Here is an 18,528-nt window from a genome sequence, read left to right on the forward strand (position 1 = left end):
GACGCATACAAAGAAATGCTGAGCAAACAAAAGGATATCCTAAATTCTATAACGCTCAAAGACTTTCAAAGCCTTCCAAAAGCTACACAAAGAGGTATTGACCCCCTCGTTGGGCTTTGCCTAAGATTTATGTCCCTTTCGCTCAAACTTGCTCATATGTTTCGCAGAAATGGTGAGAAATGTCAGTCAGAGAGGAATGTGAGGAACTTATTCATCCTTCATTCCCTCTGGACAGGACTTCTTTAGATCTCTGCACTTTTCTCTTAGCAACAAGGCCAGAAACTACTTCAAAACTTGGAGGACAGGCACCAGTTAAAAGAAAAGGAAAAAAAAAACAAAAACAGATTTCATCTCTCTTGTTTAGGCTCAATGGTGCAGCTTCACTCGCCTCGGAATGGCTCATCATTCCAAGGTCTACAATCAAAAGCAACACGACGCAGCAGCCTGTGTATAGTCTTCCAGAGTGGCCTTCATCTCATGTGACATCTTGTTTTTTTTTTGCTTTAGTCCCGTAATTTATCTGAACTTTTGATGCTATTCAATACTCTTCACACTTTAATTCCATCATTGCGCTCCTAATGAATACCTTTGTGTGTTTTGGGATACTTAATCATGTACAGCTGGGTTGTTGTTGTTGTTGTTTTTTTCCTTCTTTTTTCTCCTCCAAGTTCTGCTGAAGAAGAAGGGGAAATGATGATTAGAGACAACCTGTTCTGTTAATGGTACCAAGTGTAAGTGCTTGTTTTTGACAATTGAGACAAACCTTGGGAATTAACTGTTGCTTCATGTTTTGCTGTTCAAAAATAAGCTGGAAAGCCGCGCCAGACATTTGCTGGCACAGACCACCGCCATGAGTTACACATTCCAAGATCGCCCCTCTGAAGCTGTGAATGATGATTTTACACTTGAGTGATACAGGGGATTTCAACAAACTACAGTTTGCTTGATGCTGGGCCCGATATGCCATCTGCCAGCCAAAGGTAATTTACAAATTAGCCCGAGTTAATTGTCTTCTGTGTGTGGAAATGATCTACCCTTTTTTTTAATTGTCCAAACCTATGTCTCTGGCCATTGCTTGGCATCAGTTTTGTTTTCTGTTTGACCGTTTTGCTGTCCCTTCTCGTCACCAGGCCTTCTTATACCTGGCCGTCTTGTGTCATTTTCTACAGAATCACTTCAAATCAACACATCAACAGAGATGGATTCACATTCAATCTTCTCTCCATGTCATCAAATAAGTTTCTCATTAGCATCCATTGTTGTTGTGTTGTGCTTTGTGCTGTACCAGGAATGTATAGCCCTTTCTTCAAACTACATGCATTTAATACTTATCATTTAGATAATCTTTTTTTTCTTCTTCTTTTTCATGCAACAGTCGAACAAATAAAAGTGTGCAGACACCTGTTTATTCCACTGACTGGAATAAATCTGAAAAGATCCCTCAGTTAACCAAAAGATAACCCAGATGCACTGGCCACTGCTGTGAAACGACTTACATAAATGCATGAATACAAATACAGGCAACAAACAACAGGTAGTTACAAGAACACGGGTTTCAAACTGGGCTGTGGGTAGTTTCCCATTAATAAACAAACATACATTGCAGTCATTAACTTTAGATGCATTCTGTGGACCTGTGCAGCTTCTTCACACACTTCCTTAGTCCTCGGGTGAACTACGGTATTTTTGTTTGTTTCATTTTGGCCGTTCAACGATACCAAACGCGTCAGCGTCTCTTCTCCTAGAGCCCTAACTAATATGTTTCTTTCTTATTTTTTTTATCATGGAGAAAGTACATTTACCACCACTGCAGAAAATGTGCAACACGTTCTTGGAGAAGCACGTCACTACTTCACCACTATGAACACACTAATGTTGCATTCAAATGATGCTTGACGCGCAAACGCATCGAAGATTTGTTCACCATTAATCCCGACCGAATTGTCTTTAGAAGGCTAGGCATTTGCTTTATTGCCCAATTTTTCAAGGGAATCGCACGTTCTCGATATCATCAATCTCCCCACCAGTCCTCCATCCAATGATCTTCCTGAAGACGAATCCTGAGCGACTCCACTCCTCTGATCCGAGCCATCTCCGTGATGCTTCAAACTGAGCATTCAAACAAATGTGATTGCTCTGTACACATGAGCTCTTGTTCTTAAAATAGCCTAAAGTGACCCTTGAAAAAGAAAGCGCTCACATTAACTGAAGAATAACCAGAGGCTTGTGACGTGACAGGAAGGCAAAACAGCACAGGGCTACATCAAAAACAGCACAAATCACGTACGTCCAATGAAAGAAGGAAAAAAAATAGAGAGCCAGCCCGACTCAACTGCTTCTGCAATTTCATCTTATCTTAGTGGTGCGCTGATGACTCAAGAACAATCGAGCTTTCATGTCGTATGCCTTGAAGTACCTGTGACCAAATATCTCATAACCCCTTGAAACACGTCTGAATCCTACTCAAACTTCGAATTTCACACTCTTGACATGAAAAACTGTCAACTGCTTTCAGTTTTATTCCCTGGGACGGTAAGAGGTCTGTAATGTTGGATGGAGTGAGGCCGAGCTAGATGGACTATTGAATCCACCATCACCTAGAGAGCCCAACACTTTTTACAACGACACAATCTATTCTCAGCTTCCCACCCTGTCATTACTCTCAAATATGTTTGACGGGACTGCCACAAGCCGGCTTCACTTTAAACTCCATTTGTGAGCTGTTCACGGATTCAATTTGGCCCAGTGGACAGCAGATGTTGATACATTAACCTGACAATACTTTGAAGATACATCTTTTGTGAGCATACAGCTTGCTAATCAATACATCTATGTACATTTGAGGACAGATATGGTAGCGATGAAAATGACTGTCTTTCATGTCGGCAAAGAACAGAAATAAAAAGTATTGGGCTTCACCAAACACGCGCACATGTTCGTATAATCTAAATGCAAATTTTTGTTCATTGAATGCAAATTGCAGAAATGCACCAAAACACTGTAAGGGCCATTCTTTGGAAATGTTTAAAATTGTTATGATTCAACTTAGTTTTGACAGTATGGATTTATTTATTTTTGTTGGTATTTCTTTAGGTCTCAAAGATGACACTATGTGGAAAATAATCTTTTAAAAGGTGAAATATTTGGTACGTTTTATTTGAATATGGATGTGAATATTTGGTATTTGTGCGACAGTAAAATATTTGAAAAACTACAAAAAACTTTTATTTAACAAACACACTATCCTAAAATTAGCAATGTCATAATATGCAAGAAATCTGTTTTAAACATTGTGTTTCAGAAACACTTAATGATACACAGCACATAAATCGCGTTTTGTAAAACATGCTTGTATTTGAACTGCAGGGTTTATTTATTTAATAAGGTGATCCCACCGAGAATAAAAATCTCTTTTTCATGAGTATCCAAAACAAAACCAGAAGGAGCACTCAAGGATGAAAGACTAAGGATCACGGTCATACAAAAACAACCGATTTACACAAAACTGGATTATACATGTCATAATGGCTAAATGGGCCGACCAGGACATGTGTATTTGTTTCAGATGATGAAAACCAAAATAGAGTTGAAATTTGAGTTTGATCACATGCACAATGAGGTGAAAATGTATTTATGAGCATGTATAATCGTCACAATATCTTTTTGGTCTATGACAAGTAGAGGGTATGTCTCATAAATTCAATTTAGGAAACGTCAAACAATCCAGAAGAATTTGTTTTGACAATAACTTTGAATTGCTGTGTTTTTGTGTTATATTTTTTGCAGTTTTTCCCGACTTGCAACGACGCCAGAGGGTTATTAAATAGTTAGTATCATTTCTAAGCAGGTCTTCAGTAAACCTGATTGAATTAAATAATATTCCTTGATTATGAGGCTTCTATTCATTTTTATGACTGTTTTGTTATATTCCAATACTACACATGCAATAGACAAAGAGATACAGGAGGAGCACGTGTCCAAACTCTTTTGCATCGTTATGAGTTTGTGGTCATTTTGTCTTCGACTGTCTATTGATTTCACATGAACTATATTTCACTTGCAGTATAAAAACAACCACTTGGATTCGTGGATTCTCCTGGGAAAGTCTGTCATATGTTACTGCTTCAGATGTCTCTTTAAAGGTTGCCAATAAATGCCAACTTAATCCCGAGCTGGCATTTTCTGTCTGGCAGCACATTTATCACTTATAATTTCAATGCCTTTTTTTTTCTTTTAATCAGGCGAATTTATTTGAAGTGATTTTTGATAATAACCAGGCCGTCTGTCATTGCTTCTAGCTCTGGATGCCTGTTGAATAATTTCTGCAAGTTGGTCAAAATGAATTTGGAAATGTCAAATGCTTTAATAGCTAAGAGTCAATGATTATATCATGCGAATAGAAACTCATGGGTTTATTTTATAGTAGTGATTTGATGAGTGAATGACAAAAAGAACAAAAGATGCACTAGCAGAAGCTTCAGTGCCAAACAAAGATATATTTATAATATTTCAAGTCTCAATTTTAATACCAATTGTAATTTTTCAGGGGAAATGCATCTATGAGAGTATTTTTGCCTCATTATAATAGACTAAATGTTTTGTTTTGTAGTGGCTCTTGTGTCAAAAAAAAAAAGAAACATTATTTTTTATAATAATGTTTCTTTTTTTTTTGTGCAAAGAGATACACATCCTTTCTTTAAAAGTCTTCATATAATAATTATAATATAATTTCACAAATATGTACAAGATAAAATATTATGCCATTTTTAACAATGATGAACAAAAATATAGTGGAATGTTCAAAGACAATGTCCACTTTTCGCTTCTCATATTGTCTCTTTAAATTTTCATTTATTATATATTTAGATGTAAATATGACCCGGTAATGGCAGAACATTGTACATTCAACACTGGAATAGGGAACATTCGCCTCCATAAATGTCAGGACGGAGATAATTATTGAGCCATACTCGTCCTCCTCCACCATATTTAGTCTGAAGAACTTTACATATTCTGACAATAAAAAGAGATATAGTAGTGAAGATGAAAGAACCAACTCAAACAATATATGCAGTAACAAAGTGAGGGGGAGAGACAAAACTGGAAAGACAGAAAGGGTGTATAATGGAGAGATTTGGGATGTCAGGGGTACTTTGTGAAATGGTACCAGGTTTCAATGCAGGAACATACCACTCGGTTATTTTCGGAGGGGTAAGTTGAAGTTGTAGAATTGATGGTTTGTAAACTTTAACAATACTTTGACCAGAACATGACCTTGTGAATGTTTGATCCAGTGGCGGATGTGGATCTCTGCAGCTCTGAATTTATATTCTCAGTCGCTTCCTGCACCATAAGAAATGTGAAATATCCTAATTGAGGTATTTAAAAAAGTTTTCTTGGTAATAAAAACCGGGAGCATTGAAAGAGAAAAAGAAACTTAGGCAAGACAATCACTTTGACTCTATTGATTTTTCCATTTTGAGACAAAGGCAAACCCCCGCTATCACTGAAGGTCAGATCGGAGTTCAGATATTAAAGGAGAGTAATTACCTGATAAATGAGAAGTCATGATTGTGATTAGAATTATTCCCAAGTGCTTGTGACCATAATGATTAAAATTTGAAGGGAATGTCTGTAAATGGAATGCCAAATTATTAATGGGGAAGCATTCATTTTAGTAACTTTAGCTGTTCAACCTCAACATGAAGCAGATTTATTAATATTGCTACCTGAAAACTGAAGAGGATCAGATCTTTATATAACAATAAGTCACCTGCATGAAGGTAAAGTTTATATTTAAGGCACAGTTGTGTGTAAATGAAGATAGATCTCAATGAGAATTGCTCATTCAAATGGTTGAGGAGGATGAAGGACGTCTTTCTCTTTGAACTTTGACCAAATCCTAAATTAAGCCTTGGAGTCATTTTATTCCTGTCCTTTGGAGAGTAGTTTCACCGCGTTTTGATCTCTCTTCTTGGAATTTAGGGTGACATCTTTGGGCTGTTAGTTTTGAGCCTCGGATAATTGGACTGATTCTCTTTGTAAATCAGTTTGACTGATTGACTTAATGAATAAACTGACTAAATCAAGTCTGTCCTCGACTTCAGTTTTTGGTTTCCCTGTCCACACCTTTCTAATGCTTATACGGTTGATTTCAAGATTCAAGTAAGGACTCAGTTATTATTACCAGCAGCTCCAAACACGGCAGATGACTTCTTCTGGCTAAAATGCTGACAGGGCGGACAAAAAAAAAAAAAATCAGTCACTGGAGACGTTTAGGCAGCAGCAACAAGGGTAACGCAAGCATTTCAAACATTACTTAAACCACAACATACATTTTTGACACTTGTTAAGTGCATGACGCCAATTTGTTGAGAAGGACACATGCCTGACTGTCTTTGACATATCAGACCATATAGGAATACATAAGAATTACATGTCCTCTGACAGGAGAGGGCGTCAATACTACTGTATGTAAGTAGAAACTGCTGTGAATTACATCAAGATTGACAACTGGAATTCTCTTAAAGAGTCAAATCCATATCATTTGCATGCGGAATGCTTATGGTTTGAAACAGAACTGACAGGGAAGATATTCCCTTTGTAAAAAAACAATTTTTTTTCTTAACTTTTTCAGTGAGCCACAGAAGAAAATGGAGGATTCAACCTCTTGAGAAAAAAAAAAAGAAGAAAAAAAAGAATGACACCATAATTGGACCACCACTGTTTTTCAGATGTGAGCCTCAGTTATTTACCTTCAAAAACACTTTACGTGCCAGCAAACCACGTGCAAGGCTGTATCCGAGCATCCTGTAACATGAAACAGCTTATGACAACATAACAAAGAGGTTGCAGTTGAAGCGGTTGAAGCAGTCCCGAGCAGCGAGTGTGTCGAGGGAAAGTGCTGGCAAAGGCTTCTCCTCTTCTCCTAAACTGCTCACTGGCGGTGTCACTTTTTACGTCTCCATTTGCCTCCCCAGACAATGCCAGAGCAGCTCCCTCTTTATTTTGGACTCAACAGAAGTGAAGACATCAGCGATTACAAAACTGCATTTTTGCTGGCGATTTCTGAACCATTGAACAGGCGTGTAATGAGCCCGGCGGTGTCTTTGTTGTTCGGGAAGGCACAGTCACGTTGAGGGATTGATCATTTTGAGAGTTTTACAGGTAGATCTGGTGAAAATAATTTTGTTTTGATTGTCCTTTTGTTGGAGCGGCTTCTCTCGAGTATGATGGACACCTGGTTACTGCGCAGTCATACTTTTCAAGTTCGAAACTGCACGAGGAAAAAAAAATTTAAAAAAAGAAGAGCTGGCGAAACTAACTGTGTCAGGTGTTTTAGTAAACATAAAATTGCATCCGTTTTAAAAGGCAGATCTTTTCATGAACTACATTGGGGGGTTTTTTTTATTCTATTTGATCTCATGTTGGGTAGAACGTCAAAACACACCTAAAAACAGTTTCTGTGGACAACTAAACCAAAGGGATTGAACATGCATTTAATCTGGCTCAAAGTGAAAGTAAAAAAACGACATTAGAAGTGGTTTATCCATACAATATTTTCAGGATGCACTTGTTCTTTTTTTCTCTGAGACTTAGGGAAGGTGTCACCACTTTTACACCAACAGGTTTACTGGTCAAGCCCAATTAAAAACCAGTTGGGCCACTGGACTAAAAATGAGTTTGCCACCCCTGGACTACACAATACACTATTTGGACATGCGCTACTTTTCGATCCATTAAGTGTTTAGTTTTGATGTGTTGTATTTATTTATTTCTTTTTCAACATTTCACCTTTGGAGAGCACTTTCAATTGTGTTGTGCAATGAAAATAAATCAATTCTATTCCATTTAGTGGCGGTCTGGCACCAAATCCACATTATTTATAGAAATGAGGGAGCCATAACTAGTTTGCACCTCTTGTAACAAAAGTGTAGTGATTTTACACCTTAAAACAAAAAGGAAAATCAGGTATAGAAGTTTATACGGTGTTTTTCCATGCTCTGAAGACAACTCCGACCAAATGAAATTCAACAATTGCTCAGTGGAATTTCTTCAAACTCAAATGAATTGCTATTTTTACTCATCTTGTTTTGTTTGATTCTAATATTACTTGATGCTTTTGTATTGTTGCGCTCTTTTATGTCTAAACCAAACTTTGTTTTTGAAAAGTGCCATGTATAACAAAACTAATGATATCACTTTTCTGTCACACCTTCTTTCAGGGACGAGAAGGCCCAGAGGCCCTCTATGTTTTTGATTGGTAATGCAATGCAAGTCTTTGCGGTGTGTGTAGAAGTTTAAATAAGAACTTTTTTTTTTTTTTTTCGCACTGAATCATTCATGAGCAAATATCAGATTTATTCAATTTATTTTCTTTAGTGAAGAACTTAACAGCTCAGAAACAAAATTCTTGCCAAAGACACATGAGCATCTTACCACCTGCAAGTTTGCCCGAATTTTTATTTTATTTTATTTTTTATTTTTTTTTAGAGCTGTAATTGCTCCACTCTGGGACAACTTTCTCATCCCTTAAGCTATGTTTCTCCAGGCTGCCACAAGCCCCCAGCACAGAGGGAGATCAGCTTTAATACAATGTGCTTCTTCAACAAGATTTATTTTGTCTTCTGGCCTCCTTGGGTGGAGAGCTTGGCGGGCGCGGTTCTCCAGCTGTGCCACTTCGGGTCAGTTTTTTTCTTTTTCCCATGCCATGCTCACGAGGAGTAGCTGTTTACAGTTTAACATCAAGTATAGATCGGCGAGGGTTATGAGATTTAAAAGTTGCACAGAGGGAGCTCAAGGGTTTAGAGGTACAGCGGAGTATAGACATCGAAGTGCAGGTTTGCATGAGGCCGTGAGTGACAAAATCTTTTCTTTTTTTTTTTTTGGAATGTCTCTGGAGCATCCACTGGAAATAAATATACGGGTGGGTGCATCGGTGTCGTAATGAAGGAGTTGTTTTTTTGTTGTTGTTTTTTTTATCCCTGTGAAACAGAGCAGAACTGTTGCTCTTGAAATATGCTGTGGCCGTCTAGATGAGCGGATAGTTTGACTGTGATATCAGTGAGGAAGGTTACTAACTTGAAAAATTGAGATAAACAGGAGGTAAAGTAGAGTCTGAGAGGAATTTCCTTTCTTGTGATTTACACTCAGTGCCATCAGTTGGTTTAAGTTTTTACAACGTTGTTGTTGTACTAATAGGACTTGGCATGCCAGTTCCCATTTGAAAATGAGAATACAGTATGAGCTTAAGGAATTAATCTACATCATAAAATATGATTTGCTTTCTCTCTTTTAGTCCCTTAAACTCTGTCAACTGTATTGACAGAGCCACTCTTTTGCAAATGTGGATGATATCAATCCAACGTCCATCCATCCTGGACAGGCATCCAGAACATCGGTCATTCATCCAGCCACTTCTATTAGTTGTACTAGTGGATAAGAGGAACGTTTGACCGGATGGGGGGCTCTGGGGTTTGACTTCCACTGCCAACAGGTCTCAGCTGACACCTGCCTTTTTCTGATCAGTTTCTGAAGTCACACAGACAATCAAGCGTAATTGTTCCGCTAACCCAACACAAAGCGTAAAATGTTTTTACACATTCAGTTATGTAAATACATATGCGATCGAGACGGACGAGGCTCGCAAGAAGAGTGAAATAGCTTGAAACTGTGAAACATCACGTCATCGCATCTTAACAACATTGATCCGACAGCGTGCACACATCAGACCGTCTGTGGTGCACTCGGGAGCTTCATTTTATTTTTTGGAGCTAAATTGCATTCAAAATCAATATCTGCTTTCTTTTGCTGTTTATTCTCATGTGGGATTTTTTTTTGTACACTTCACTAAGAAACAAAGTCATTTTTATTTTGCATTTATGTGCTGCTGAGATATCTCAATGTTTTAATTACAAAGGCGCGAATGACAGCTCCAGATCATTTAGCCTTGTTACTCGGCTTTATATTCACCATAAGATTCTTGTGTTAAAGTCATAGAGAGATGCTGCTAACAGTTTTTTTGTTTCTTTTTTTGTTGTAGATCCTCATTAAATAATGCTGTGAAACAGTGGACGGGGCTTTTTGATAGGCAGTTGTTTTTGATGGTTTTGACGGTTTGTCCTGTCGATGCACCACAGTTGCCATCGTGTGTCTCCTTCTCCAGAGTATCAAAAAGGGTGTTTGTGTGTTTGAAACGCACATGGAAACAGCTGTCCTGTGGCTTGCAGTCAGAACATATCATTGGTTGGGAAATAGACTTTTCCTTGTTCCATCAGCAAAGCTTTCAGTAACTACATGTATGCAGCCAAGCAAAGTGGACTTAAAAATAGTAATCGGTGCAGTGGCTCCAGCCGCTGGACAGAGACCCTACTGGCAAAATGAAGCTCAACTTGCAGCAATCCAGAAAACTGCACAACAACAGTATTTGCCAGAAGCAACTGCCAATATTTGTTTTTTTCTTTTCCTATTTATTAAATTTGTATCCAACATAAACTTTCTTTTCAAAACATCATCTGGACCATTTGAATTAAAGCTCTCTTTAAGCTGGGGGCAGTGGTGGCCCAGAGGTGAGAGAGGTGGACTTGGGAGGGTTAAAAATTTAATAATATGGGTTTTGTCTACAGATATATACTGATCATCCCAGTAGCAGGATAAGCCAAGGCAGGCACGGGTCAGGCGTTTTTAATCAAGAATGAGTTTAAAGGTAGTAGAGCAAACTTTGTCCAAAAGTTTCTTTGGAAATATACACTGTATGTTTTACTTCTGCAACATTTTACCTCTGATTACTTTCTTGTATAATAAGTTACTCTCAACCATGAAAGTGGCAGATCGAACATGCATAAGCCTAATCAGCACTAACACCAGCAAACATATTTTCAAGTTGTTACAGGAAAATATCATATTGGTCTGAATATAAGACAATATCAATTGTTGTCCAGGACAAATATTGTTGTGGATTTTTATTTTTTTTTAATAGACGACTAAAACGTAAAAAAACGGTTAACATGTATCTACAAAAAAAATATATTTTAACACATCAGAATATCTATAAGGTCACACTTGCTTCATGCAGCTCCTACATGTAGGATGATGCCTGCCTGCCTCTTTCGAAGCAGTTTTTGAAATTCAGGACAGCATAGGAAGGGGGTTAAGTTCAACCAGTGAGACATGCAGTATGACAAAACCCACTCTCACTGATTTGTCCCCTTTTTGTTCTCACTGACGGACGTTGGCATGTAAAAGAAAGAAAAAAAAAAGGCGTTTGATGGGTACTTCCTCTCTGATTCAGGTGGTCTAGGTTCCTCAACCTAATGGGCGATTAACACTGAAAAGTCAGCAGTCTCATTGTAGTCTGAGTTCATGCTTGACCACAGTTGTTGTTCTCCTTAAAGACAGCCCCATAACATCACGTGTTTGTGCATAATTCATTGAAGTGACTTGTTTGTCTGAAAAGTGTTTTGTTAGCTACCTGTAACTTTTTGGTATTTATTTGAATCCCCTAATCTCTCTCTTTTAATTCAATTTTCCCTTTCTCTCTTTTTTCTAATTCTCTGTTCTCATGAGAGTTGAGTCTGCTGATTGGAGCCTCCCTGTCTTCACTGTTTCCCTTTTCTTCAGGTTTTAAGTGGCATCTTAGTTATTATCTTCACCCATTGGACACTCCTAATTTAGACTTAACGCTGCACATCATTAAACTTTATTATATCTGGCTCTAAACAAATAGGGAACAGGTAGTAGCTAATCACATTTTCATAATACACAGAGAGATTAATGTTGATTACACTTAATTACTCATTCAAAGCCGATTAAATTCTGCTCTCCATCACCAGTAATGAGTAGTGTACTCTTCATTGTAGCTTTGTGTCAAGCTGGGGTTTTTTTTATTGTCTGGTGGGTTTTAATCTTTTTTCTTGTTGGATTCTCCTGTCAGCTCAAGCCTGTTGGCTTTTCTTGTTTTTCTTGACCGCCCTTAATTTGACCCGTTTGCCTATTGATCAGAAGTTTTGTTAAGAAGTCCTTTAACTACTCTGAATGGAGTCGGCACCATGCCACATGTTGAAAATGTGTGTGATGCTGAGCTAAACAATGGCCACACATCTTGGACGAGTCAGGAGGAACAGGATTTTCTTGCCGGGAACTGGAACCACACTGAGTTTGTTTCCATGGCAACTCAATCCTATACAGACAGCCTGCACTCAGCCACACACTTACTATGTGCACAAACTTGTGAACATCCATTGTAGCAACGCTGATCATTCTGTAACGTTAAGTGGGTCACGTTCATTGGCGCAGTTATCTTACATTTCATTTGCTTCATGGTGGGACAGTGTGTGGGACATCCTGCCATCACCCACAGCCGGGATACTCGGCAGCATAACACATTATGGAAGATGCATGGAGGATTGTGTGTATCTGTTAATTGTTTTTAATGTTTAAAATAGCAAGGGAAGAGCGTCGCACAGTACTTGCTTGAAATGTAGAGCGAAGTTAAACACTTCTTTTCAGAGGCTGCAGCAAAGTAGTTATCTGCCATAAAGCTCTGCGCTGTTCATCGCTAGACTTTGTTGATAGGCAATAGGCAGTCGGAAAAACTCTCTTCACAACAAGTGCCCACTGAGGGTGCATTTTGTATTCTGGATGTTCCCACAGAGAAAGATTTAAGAGTAAGTCACAGAGCTAATGAAGGCATTGGTTGAGATATCTCCGTGTTGTGCTGTGAATGAAGGAGAAAGACAAAAGCTGGTAATTAATGCCCCTTACAAAGAACATAAAGAGATAATGGTGGTAAAGTTTGTCACCAAGAGGACTAAGGACAATACCAGGTAGAAGTGTTGTTTTGGCACTACTCTTTCACAGATATTCATGACTCACAAAATATATTTATTCTGTTGAAGAAGAAAAATTGGAAAATTCGTAATGTGCTTTTTAAAGATAGCTGCCTTATTAAATTCCATTCAACATCAATCACAATCACAATCACAGTCATATTCTATGTCGGGGCTTCAGTAGCAGGTTATATCCCGAACCTTCACCAGTTTCCAGCAACACATCCAGCTGTGTTTTCTTCATTAAAAAGATTTTTCAGATCTTGTTGAAACACATTGGATCCTAACTTCTTGGATTACCTTCATGTTAATTTTGACAAGAAGAAAATGTTATTGAACTCTACAAAAGCAGTTTCTGTTTTTGTTCTTCATTTAGGGTCATATTTGTTGAAGAGACAAAATATTGTCTTTTGCTTGGACATTGTTTTTGTTTAGTTTTTTCCCACATCCTCTCCGGCGAGTGGTTTTCTTCAGTATTACTTCATATAGAGGTCAGATATTCATTGTTTTTCAATGTATTGTTATGGATATATTTGAATTGACTGACACTTTGCACAGAATATTCCATTACTTTCTTCAGTGAACATTATCATTTCAGGTTTCAAAAGGCTGGGCCAAGTATCCTCTTTTTTGATAATCAAGAACTAGTAGATTACTTTGGGAAGAGGTTTTCTTTTTGAATGATAAACAAGTATTATTTTAATAGCTGTCTGTGATCCAGATGGTAATAGATGCATTGTATGTAACAATTTAAATCTCTTTTCAAGCTGTAGTCAAAAGTCGACAAAACCGTTAAGTCCAGTGCTAATCACAGGTAAATGAAATGTAAACTGCTCTCTTTTCTAGAAATCTGAGTTTATGGGAATAACACAGTTTATGGGAAGTACTTGCAAACATCTCCCTCATTACCCATTCTGAAGCTTTAACTGCTACTCTGAAAGGGCCAAATCTCCGGCCTTTGCAAAATTCAGCACTGCAAACGCCAGGAAGCTTGGGAGAGGACACTGCAGTAGTGATCAAGAGCATGCTGATCAGCCAAATGAACAGTGATGGGATCTTTCTACGAGGTTTGATACCACAACCTCCACTTACAAATTCTGTCTCTGACTCAGAGTGGTACTTCCACAGCCCTTGAATTTAGGTGAGCAGCAGAATCACTTCGGTTTGCCAGGTTAATGATCCGGTCCAGGAACAACTGGTAAAGCATAGTAATGTTGCTGAAAGAATACATCAAAAATGATATCTTGCTCCCTTTTTTTATTTCCACCTTTAACAACCAGGCAGAATGAAAATCATGAAACAAAGAACATACTAAGACACAAGACAAACAAAAGAAATTTTGAATAGTTACAACATGTGACTTTGTGGATAAGTAGAGTGGCTTTTGTGTCTTTAATGTTATAAATCTTTATCAATCTTTCCTGTAATTTTCCAAGCATTATCTTCTGAAGTACAAACTCAAATCGGGTTCAAATTTAAGGTTATCAGCCTGCAACTAGCCAGTATCAGCATGTGCATATCTTGTTGACTGGCCCTGCGAGAGGCTCAAAACAAGAATCAGGAGCACAATAAGCTTATGAATAAAAATGTTCTCATGGACAAAACCAACATACTTGATTCTGCTACCCAACCCAACAATCGAAAGTGGAATAAAAGCTCACTTAAGAAATTGAAATTTATTGCCAAAAGCATTGTTACAAGAAGATAGACAACCAAACCAAAGTTATCATATCTTATGTTGATTAGTTGGAGGGCAAACAGTAATGAAGCTTTTGTTTGTGTTCATAAATGTTGTGTGGTAGCTGTAAGATAGATGGCTATGGACACTCTTGTTCTCATTTAGATTTGAAACATCATTAAACCTTGTTGTATCGTGCTCTTACCAAATAGGAAACAGGTACCAGTAAATCACATTTCCATAATACAAGGAAAGATTGATGTTTATGAGACTTAATTACTCCTTCAAAACAGATTAGAATTCTGTTCTCCATCGCCAGTAATGAGGGCTGTACCTTCCAAGAATGCATATTGACAACAGAAGGGATAAATTGACTTATAAATCAGCTTCTTTGGGGGACTGCTGCCATGTTTTGCCTCGGGGCGGGTAATGAAAATACAATGAAAAAATGGGACGCCATTTGCCACAAACACAGCACAAGGGATCCATATTTTAAGTTCTGCTTCCGTGAGTTGTTTGTTTCCTACATCAATCAGAAAAGTGACAAATTACTGGAAACGTGAGAAAACTATGAAACCTTGGCATTTGTCCCCCTGTGGTTGGGCCAACGTAGTTCGAGAACTCTTGGAATAGGGTTAAGTTTTACTGGAGGTCATATGTCAGTTGACTTAAATCTACCCGAGCAGCAAGCCAACTGACACCCAAAACATAGTTTCAGACATTTTCTCCATCTGCTCCTTCTGTTTTTGGACCGTCCATCATGTCTCAGACTTATTAGGTGTCAGATACGATGTACTTCATCATCACTTCAGGCTTTCTCTATGGCGTTTTGACAAATGCAATGGCGAATGCAAAATTTATTTTAGTCCTGGTGATGAATTCAGAAGAAGCGCTGCTCATGCTCATGCTCAGGATCTGCTGACTGATTGACTCCCGACAGGCAGCACTAATTACAATATTCCCAGTGTTTGCTCACTCATTACATGTGCATATTTCAACATTTTACCATTGCAAACTACAACAATTACATCATTTATCTTTACCTGGCAAAGGGCAATGGAAATGTGATGCTTTAGACAGTGGAGTGTTTATAACATGTGGTCATTGCTCAGAGGTAAAGAGCAACTTACAGCAAAAATATATTATCTGCACTTTATAATCACAGCTGAAGAAAATGCATGACGCGGAAACGTCTCCGTGCTCACACCAACTCCTGCAGCCCAGAGCAGATGCTGCCTCTGTTGCCTGGGGCTTCAGACGGAGCCTGGGGATTCTGCAAGCAGGATCCCCAGGACGCCATTATTTTCCTCCTACTTCTTTCCTCTACTCGCCTCACCCATCTACTACTTTTCTTTTTCAGTCTTTTCCCCTCCTGTGTCCCACCTTCTCCAGCACAGGTGGACAGAGGAATCCTGTCCTCATTACTGGCCTGCCTACTTAGTGCCTTGCAGCGTCCTGCGCCAAGCCACACAAGTGATTATTTCTCACAAACTGGCAGAAAAGGAAAATGTGAAGAAAGATGAGAGTGATCATGATTGTATCGGGAGTTTTAATCTTTATATATATATATATATATCTAACATCTGTGCCTATCAAAGCTCGACAACAGATGTCAAGAAGAATTGCTTGCTGCATTCACAAGGTGGCATCACAATCAAGCGTGGCGTCATTCAAATGCAGTTTCACTTCATTTAATTCAGAAAGTTTGTCCTGCAGCTGCTTACCAAAATATCAGGTTTCAGCGCAGGTTCATTTCCCTCCAGAGCACAGCAAAGTTTTGCTTTATAAAAGGTTGCATGATTGTTCTATTAAAAAAAATAAAAATACCAAAGCCTTTTTAGTTTTTGTTGGTTTTTTTGGTTCTGAAACAGGTTTGCCATTATCTCCTCAAGTTTTGGCACATTTTAATTTCTGACTGCACTTTACTGCTGGTACACATGCACTTTCCTCATACGTAATGGTGACCCTGCTCTGACAAATGGACGATATCTTTCTCCTGTTTTGAGAAAGAAAAAAAGCCTGATGGCACTGTGAAACTGTGTCTCCTGGAGAGAATAAAACTCAAAGATATCTCTCAGTTTCTCTCATAATAAGACTTTGTTGTTTTTTTATAATACAGTTTACAGCAACTCACGGGATGAGCGTAGCTGGTTTTATACTTTAGGATTATGTTTTGCAAATGTTTAGGAAAGTACACTGATCAGTTTAAAACCTACATGAAGCCATGTAAATATCCATCGTCTGTACCGTCTCTGATTCAGGGTTGCAGGTTGCTGAAGCTGAACCAAGCCGACTATGGGTGAAGGCAGCAAACAGTCTGTACAGGTCACCAGTCCATCGCCAGCATTGAAATATTAGAGGAACAGGCAGTTTGAGTAAAATAGAGATCAATCTATGGTTTCCTAGCAATTCTGCCCTTGTGAGTCACAACCCATAATAACTATCTTAAGACATGAGGCATTAAAGGGAAAAAAAAAAGGTTTGAAGGAGTGACATTATATGAATGTTTTTGTAGAAACAGAACAAACTAGGAGGCAATATGGTCACACTCCAAATGAATTGAAGAAGCCTTCATATAAGATCTATTTGAGGAAAAGAATGTATTGGTAGCATTCAGCATATTCGTTTTTATCATCTTTCACACTTGGATACAAGGCACGCTCTCAGAAGTGTCACAGGGAGTTGAACCGAAGTAGTAAATTAATTCTTCAGCTAAATATTCCCTACAGCAGCTGCAGCTGTGCAGAGACACATATGCTGACTGCATTATACAAACAGTGTAATAGAGAGTGGGCACAAGACAATAAATCATTTTTTATAACACTTTCAACAGGTAGCTATCCGGCTCTGTTTGTGGAGGAGTTCGTTTCTTCGGGTCCTGTGTGCTCTCACAGGAAGTATGACGGCCCTTATTGGGTCCAATTATAGTTGCCCTATGTGGCTGTTCGCAACTGCAGTCCATTAACGGGCCTTCGATGTTAATGGAACCATGGTGACTTTGCTTTGGCTGAAGTTCCTTGAGCAAAACAGGTGCTTGTGAAATAATACAGCAGTTTAGCCAAACCTGACCTCTGTACTTGGCAAACATCAAGTTCTACACCTCTTCATCTGAGATGTGCCAAGAGTCTTTTTTGGTGTCCATAATTTGCCGTTGAAACCAAAAGTTTATTACCAAAGTCTCAATTAAAGAAGACATTATGTTCCAGCATATATTACCCCCTATTCTACTTTCACTGGGGAAACGGTGACATAAAAGTCTGCAGCATGTTTGGATGGCACTTGCACAGCTGTTCAGGCTGTCGGTAATCCAAAAACTGAAAATGACATTGTTTGGAACTTGAAATTAATAACACCAGCTGAAAGAGTGTGTGACAATAAAATAAATGTCTGAAATATGAATGCATCTTGTTATTGGTCAGTAGTGTGAAATTTAGCAGGCTGCAAACACTCGAATCTCAAGAGTGATGCAATGGATTTTCCGATTACAAACTGCATGTGTTGTGTAGCTGTTGTCGAGATCTGCAAGCGAGAAAAGTATTATTGAAGGTGTGCTACGTATTTGGTTATGTGCTTGTAGAAAGAACTGCAACTGCTCAGTAAGAGTTACATTGGAAGTTATGTGTTTGGTTGAGGTATGTTTGGTTAAATGTGGTTGATGGCAGCATTTCCTTGGTCTTCTGATTTTAAAGAGTGGAACTACAAATATCTGCCCTCAACTTTGTCCATTGAGGCTTCATCCTCTTTAAACAGCAGAGAATAGTGTGGACAGAAATCACTGTTAGAAAAGAGGAGTCCTCTCCGTTTAACTTTGGTAGATTATATAGTACTCACACCATGTGAAGTGGCAAGAACATCCAAGCTCATTCATTAATCAACACTGTAAACTAAAAGGAAATTAGTAAAGAGAGGTGAATTGTAAGGGCTTGGGCATTATCCTGCCTAATAGACAATGTGTTGCCACAGAAACAGCTGAATATGTCAACAGTCCTAAAAGCCAGATAAGGGACTATCAGACAGGCAATA

Source organism: Lipophrys pholis, assembly GCF_963383615.2.
Source record: "Lipophrys pholis genome assembly, chromosome: 12".
Taxonomy (NCBI): Eukaryota; Metazoa; Chordata; class Actinopteri; order Blenniiformes; family Blenniidae; genus Lipophrys; species Lipophrys pholis.